Here is a 6000-nt window from a genome sequence, read left to right as displayed (position 1 = left end):
CCAAATAAGCACTGGCCTGATTATTACAGTGAGGGAGGGTATTTCATGGATTTAAGTCATTAAATAATTTAATGACTTACATCTATGACTGATTATGTTTATAATCAACAAAGGAGATTGCCTTCAGCAATGAAATAAGTCTCATCCAATTATTTGAAGACCTTAAAAGAAAACTGGTGATTTCAGCAGTCGGAAAGAATTTCTATCTCTACTTCAGTCAGTCACCTTCTTGTGGGAAATTCATAGAAAAGTTCATCAGAGCTTCCACCTTGCAGCCTGCTTTACTGAATTCAGATTTGCCAATTCTCGTGGTCACATAAACTAATTCCTAAAATAATTCTCTTAATATCTTCTTCCATTTCTGTTTCTCTGCTAGATTCTTACTAATATAGTAGGGTTCCCTAATTTGAATTTCCAAAGTATCTGGTAGGTTTCCTTCACAGATTTTTTCACAATAACAATTGATTTTTATGATTATTAGTTTAATGTTTATCTCCTTATTACCAATATGTTCCATGAAGACAAGTGTGGTGTCTGTTTTGGCTCCAATTTTGCATAGAAAAATGCCTATTATATATTAATTATTGAGTTTTTCTAATGGAACTAATGGATGGTTAAGTTTAAGTTTTAACTGAACCATAAGTAGCCATCATGATTTCAAATATATTTTTGTCACATCATTTGATACCATGCAAAATATGTCTTAAAATAATTATTTTTCATTTGAAATTTAAGCATTTGAAAGCATTACAATTAATCTCATTAAGTAAAGAGATACAAGAAATAAGCGTGTGTTTTCATGAGGACAATCCACATGTAATAGTTTTGCTAAAAGACAATTCAGAGTTATAGAAAAGCAAAAGTGCCTCAAATTAGCAGAAACTTAAAATTTCAAAGTTTTTTTTGCAAGTTTTCAATTTTATTGGTAGTAATGTTTTTTAGTAAAAGAGACAAACATCCCATGATACCTCTCATAGAATATCTAGATTTAAAATGAAACTTAACAGGGCAATATATATATATATATACATATATTATAGGCATATCTCAAGTCTGTTGGACTATAAACAAAATCACATTTTTCATCTATACAGATTTGATGATCAGAAAACATATAACAAATATACTGAGAATTATCAGCAAACTAAAATAAATATAATACCAAAACAAATTTTAATATAATGTCCCACAAGTGGTTTCATTGGTATATATATTTAAATGAATAAATATGTCATCATATATAAAAATATATGTTCATGCACATATATATTCATATTGATCATTACAATTAATATCATTAAATAATTGTAAAGCATGACAATTGGTTTGGAGTTATTTAAATTGTAATGAAAGAAGCCCAAAAGTCAAGGAATGTTGACAATGTTCCAATGTCATAACTTCTTAGAAATTAGTCTGCCTATTTTTCAAAATTCTGTCAAACCATGTTCAACAAAAAATGTCAGTTGCCAGATTTGCTAAGGTTCTTTAAATTTCCTTAATGGTAGGTCTCAGATAAATTAAAATCAAATCACATTTTATATTTCACACACATGTTTTCTGTCACCAATTACAATAGAGTTCCTACTTCCCTCAATTCCTTTAGAATATGTTTTGGAACATATTCACCTGATACGATTATTTAGCTATTTCATTTGCCCCAATGATATTTATTTAAGTTAATCTAAAGCAAAGTGGAGAAATAGGTATACATTCATGAAATTAGGTATTAGTATATTTCCCGGAGTCTAAGAACCTGAGCCTTTTACTGAGTTAGTATCTGGACAAGAAAGTATTAAATCAGCAGGTCTGGGTTGCCCAAACATAGTGCATACCAAAGAAATGGATGTCTTAAGGACTGGCCCTTGGAATATTCTGCCTGATAAGAATACTTTTGAATGCCTGAGCCATTGAACCACATTGTATTTATGGTGAACACCTGTTTTTGTAAGCCTGAGGCATTGCACCATGCTGCTTCTTTCTGACCCTCTAAGTTGATCCTAACAATGGGATTTTTGGTGAATGCCTGTTTCAGCTGGAAGTCGGTGGGGTGAGGCTAGAGTCTGAGGTCAGGCAGGCACTGCATGCCAATGTGAAATACCCCCAGTAAAAACTCCAGCATCCAAGGCTTGGTTGAGCTTCTTTGTTTGGCAACATTTTCCACATGTCACACATGATTACAGGGAGAATTAAACACATGGCTGTGCAACTCCACTGGGAAGAGGCAGCTGGAAGCTTATGTCTGGTTTCTCCTGGTCCTTTCCCCATGCACCTTTTCAATTAGTATCTATACAATTTTCAACTGTATCCTTTCACTGTAATAAACCATAACAGTGAGTGTAACAGCTCTTCTGAATCCTGTGAGTTCTAGCCAATCTTCAAGCCTGAGTTAGGGCAGTGTTGAGGACCCCAAAAAAGCACTCAACAAACATATTTTTCTTGCACACATATGTTAATCTTCTTAATTTATTGTGTGCATCAATAGAACCTTACTATCTCAGGGAATAAAGTAGAGTAAGCTTATTTAGACCTATATTACACAATTCTATTCAATGCAAGAAGAAACACATGATCAAATGCCTTATTTTATTAGAATATAACACCACTTGACTCCCCATTTGCTAAGGAAACTAATATACAAATAAGCTGAGAAAGTTACAGATAAAATATTAATAAAATATTTATGTAATAACAAATATTATAAAAGTTGGATATACATGGATCTTTGTAAAAATTTAATAAATTTGTTAAGATAGAATAATAAAATAATTACATATAATATATATTATATGTAATTATTTAGGAATAAATAATAATATATATAAGTAGCTAAGCTACTTATATATATTAGCCAACTTCTAAAGAAAAACAGACCACTTTTGCTATCAGCTAATAGCATATCTAAAGGTCATCAAAATAAAAACTGCATTAAAACAGATGAAGGAAAAAAAAGATGCATATGTCTATAGGAGGAGAAACAGAAGGAGATGGTTATAAATACAGCAATTTAATATATAATAATTGGGGAGCTAACATATTTTTGAGCTGATAATCTTGAAAATACCTGCTCTTAATGTAAAGAATAATAAAATCTGTACATGGCCCCATATACAAAGATGAGCTAGAGACAGATTAAGTGAAAATGTGAACAGAAACACTATAAAGTTTAGTGAATATAAAGTATGAGAATGCCTTTAGGGCCTATTTTTGTGGATAACAGTATGTTAACCAGAAATTCAAAAGCCCAAAGCCGAAAGAAACAAAAAGAACACTACAGACAATGTTAACAGAAAATAGCGGAAGCGATTCAAGGGAAAAACAGATAAATAATATAATAGGAAACATTAAATGGCTAGCACCCATATGAAGACATGCTAAAAGTCATTATTAATAAAAGTTATGGAAATTAAAATATCAATGGCTACACAGATTAAATTGGTGAACATTGAAAAGCTGAATAATGCTGAGGATCCCCACAAATGTTGAGATACAGGAAACTTTATGAACAATTAGAAGACAGTAGATTGGAGCTATAATTATAGATAGCTGACCTATGACCTATTAATCAGGTTCTGAACATATAACACAGAGAAATTTTCAAACACATAAATGAGAATCCCTATACATAGGTGTGTGTGTGTGTGTGTGTGTGTGTGTGTGTGTGTGAATGTGGGAAAATAAGTATTCCCTGGATGTTTCAGTTGCCCTGTAAAAACTCAGCCTTCTGAGCCATACAAGTTGATGTACACAGAAGATAGAGGTTTGTTCCACTTCCCCAGAAACATGCCTTGAAAAGGTCTGCAGCCATATTCCTTCATAATGCTGTATCTAACTGTTCCCATTATAAAAGATAATAAAGCATCTCTTGTCTCTCCAAGAGTAAAATGAACCTGACTTAGCTCAAAAGGTGACCTGGAGAACTCGGAAGGGATTTAGAGCATTATCTTAATAGGTGTTACCTTTTCCTGGTCTGCAACCTAGGAACGTTGGTCTTATTTCTCTCCTGAAGAGATTTATTTATATACCAAAAACTAAGAGTTAGAAGCCAGAATCCTTCTATTATTCTCCCAAGAAGAGTCCATCAAAAGTGGAGTGGTGACAGCTGCTTCTTTTCCACAATTAAACAAAGTAAATTCATATTTGTGGGATCCTTGCCTAAAATATGGGTCCAGTATGTGCAGGGTGACATTGGCTTTCAACATGTTGTCCCAGGGGAAAGATTGGGGCACGGGGAAACTATGTGGCTATTATTTGCTATAAGTAGATAATAATTATGTACTCTGATTCAGAAAACTTATGTGGGAATTTAGAATAATATTAATGAGATATTAAAAACTTAAAAATGGATATTCATTATGGCACTGCTTGTGGTTAGAATGAAGTTACAGACTATCTGGGTGCCCACACGCAGAGGAATGTATGGATGCCATGGGATACTAATTGCCAACTTCAAGTAATGGACATGAAACTACCTGGATGGATGGGTCTTTAACACAAGAGTTCAGTGTGTTTGTTGGGGGTCGTGCTAAGAAAAAGAATAAGATCATTGCATAAACTCCATTTATATAAATTAAAAATATGCAGAAAATAACAATACATTATGTTTAAGAACACACACATTTAAGTATACCTATCAAGCACACTAGAATGGCTGCTTATAGATAGTGACAGAGGAAGGAAGCAGGAAATGAATAAAGAAATTGTATGTATATTTAAAGAGAGGTGGTCGACGATAATGTGTCATAAAACAAGGACATTAACGCAACCCTCTGCCCTTGAAGAGGGAAAAAGTGAAAACAGTCATTTCTGAAATACTTAAAATCCTGGTTTAGGTTAATCAGCTTCATACATATTCAAATTATATTTTACATTTGGACTATCACAATTGTATATCTTTACATCCTTTTAGAATTGCAAGCTTTTAAAAATAGGATGACATTTATGGAGATGGAAATGAAACGTCATTATCATACTTTCCAAAGCCCTAACTGTTATTTGAATAATCTAAAAGTGGCAATTAGCATTTTATATAAACCTATGATTATTTATGATTATAAATAGGTATATAAATGCAGATTAAATAAATTAAGAATGACTTTAAAGCATGCAAGCCATATTTTTAAAAGTATATAGAAACCTGAAGTGAAGTAAATTTGTAATTTTTTAAAAATCTCAGATCATTATGACTTTTTTCATGTATCCACCTTGTATTTCTGATGTCAATATAACTTTCAAAATTTACTACGTTATTCATAAGAGTTTCCTAGAGATCAAAATTAGTGATGTCACTAATTTATGCCTGTGATCCTTAGGCTTATTTTTCGTACTTGTGAAGCCATAGTGCCCAGTTTTTTAATCAAACATGAATCTAGATGTTGGGAAGGTATTTTGCAGATGTGATTTTTCATAAATGTACATGTATATGTGTACATGTGTATGCATATATGACTGTGTGCATATGTATATGTACATGTAAATATACATGCCATGGTTGAGGAAATTTGGACATTGAGTGACACAGGGAAGAACACAGTGTGACAACTGAGGCAAAGAATGCCATGGATTGCCAGAAAGCCACTGCCAGAAGCCAGGAGAGAGGCAGGGAACAGATTCTTTCCTGCATACTTCAACAGATATCAGGGCTGACACTTTGATTTTAGAATTCTAGCCTCCAGAACTATGTGAAATACATTTCTGTTGTTTTAAGCCACCCAATTTGTGGCATTTTGTCATGGAAATCTTAAGAAATATATATAGTATGTAATATATCTTTTTGTACTCCGAATAATTTTATGATTTTTCTCTTTATATTGAATTTTGCTTATTAGATTATGATGTTTGAAGTTTGCTGCACTTTTTGGACCTGTGGGTTATGGTAGTCACCAAATTTGGAATCAAACAATATTTTATGCCATTGTTTCTTCAAATATTTTTCTACTTACCACCATCATTTGGGAACCTCATTACATGTGCACTACACTGCATCTCATGGGACAGTGAAAC

Source organism: Choloepus didactylus, chromosome 3 (assembly GCF_015220235.1).
Source record: "Choloepus didactylus isolate mChoDid1 chromosome 3, mChoDid1.pri, whole genome shotgun sequence".
NCBI lineage: Eukaryota > Metazoa > Chordata > Mammalia > Pilosa > Megalonychidae > Choloepus > Choloepus didactylus.
This window is presented reverse-complemented; position numbering follows the sequence as displayed.